The sequence below is a fragment of the Belonocnema kinseyi genome, chromosome 3 (assembly GCF_010883055.1).
Source record: "Belonocnema kinseyi isolate 2016_QV_RU_SX_M_011 chromosome 3, B_treatae_v1, whole genome shotgun sequence".
In the NCBI taxonomy this organism is placed as follows: domain Eukaryota; kingdom Metazoa; phylum Arthropoda; class Insecta; order Hymenoptera; family Cynipidae; genus Belonocnema; species Belonocnema kinseyi.
In genome coordinates, this window is record NC_046659.1 from 141,221,400 (window position 1) to 141,223,399 (window position 2,000).

Below are 2,000 nucleotides of genomic sequence, written 5' to 3' on the forward strand. Positions count from 1 at the left end.
TCGCAAGTCTTATAAAAATGAGTTTATTGTCGTAAAACCTTTAAGAATGCAACTTCTAAATCTTCAAAAATCTACATTTTGTTTTAAATTTTGAATTATTTCCAAAATTTTTTTGAAAACTCTCAATATCTTTTAAAATTATTAAAATTTTTCTTCATACTTGAAAAAAAAAACATTTGAAATTTTTCCAGAAATCGTAAAAAAAGTGTATTTTCTTGAAACCTTTCAATATTCTTAAAAACTTTCTTTTCCAAAAAGTGAAAAAAAATCAAAATTGAGTTGTAAAAAATTTGAAATCTCAAGATTTGAATTCTTTTAGAATCGGTTAAGATTACATATTTTTATTTTCCTATAAAAAAATTGTACTGTCTTGAAACCCAATTTTTCTAAATTTTCTGAGATGAAAACTGTAAAATTTCAGACGACGTACATAATAAAGGAAATATTTTTGAATCAAATATATAATTAAAATCTTTAAAATACTTACAAAAATTGATTTGAAAATCTGCAAAAATCTTTTCTTTTTTCCTAGAATTTTTACAAAATTCTGCAATATTAAAAAAATTATCTCAAATTTTGGAAATCTTTTGAATAGTTTTAAAATATTCTCTTTAAATTCATGTTTCGCAAGTCTTATGAAAATGAGTTTATTGTCGTAAAACCTTTCAAAATGCCACTTCTAAATCTTCAAAAATCTAAATTTTGTTTGAAATTTTGAATTATTTCCAAAATTTTTTTGAAAAGTCTCAATATCTTTTAAAATTATTTAAATTTTTCTTCATACTTGAAAAAAACATTTGAAATTTTTCCAGAAATCGTAAAAAAAGTGTATTTTCTTGAAACCTTTCAAATATACTTCAAAAGTTTATTTTCCAAAATGTGAAAAAATCTCAATTTCGACTTAAAAAAATTTGAAATCTCAAGATTTTAATTCTTTTCGAATCGTTTAAGATTATTTTTATTTTCCTATATAAAACTTGTATCATCTTAAAACCTCTGAAAATCCAAAAAATGTTATAAAAGTATATTTGAAAAACTTTTGCTTTGAATTTTTTGAAATTTTCAAACTGTAAAATTACAGACGACGTAACATAATAAAGGAAATATTTTTAAATCAAATATATAATTAAAATCTTTAAAATACTTACAAAAATTGATTTGAAAATCTGCAAAAATCTTTTCTTTTTTCCTAGAATTTTTACAAAATTCTGCAATATTAAAAAAATTATCTCAAATTTTGGAAATCTTTTGAATAGTTTTTAAATATTCTCTTTAAATTAATGTTTCGCAAGTCTTATAAAAATGAGTTTATTGTCGTAAAACCTTTAAGAATGCAACTTCTAAATCTTCAAAAATCTACATTTTGTTTTAAATTTTGAATTATTTCAAACATTTTTTTTAAAAGTTTCAATATCTTTTAAAATTATTTAAATTTTTCTTCATACTTGAAAAAAAAAACATTTGAAATGTTTTCAGAAATCGTAAAAAAAAGTGTATTTTCTTGAAACCTTTCAAATATACTTCAAAAGTTTATTTTCCAAAATGTGAAAAAATCTCAATTTCGACTTAAAAAAATTTGAAATCTCAAGATTTTAATTCTTTTCGAATCGTTTAAGATAACATATTTTTATTTTCGTATAAAAAAATTGCAGTGTCTTGAAACCTCTCAAAATTATCAAAATGTTATAAAACTTTCTTTTAAAATCGTTTGCTTTCAATTTTTCGAAATTTTCTGAGAAGAAAACTGTAAAATTACAGACGACGTACATAATAAATAAAATATATAATTAAAATCTTTAAAATACTTACAATATATTTATTATCTTAAAACCTCTGAAAATCCAAAAAATGTTATAAAACTATATTTAAAAAACCTGTTGCTTTCTATTTTTCGAAATTTTCTGAGAAGAAAACTGTAAAAAATTCAGACGACGTACATAATAAAGGAAATATTTTAAAATAAAATATATAATTAAAATAAGAAGAGAAAAACACAAAAA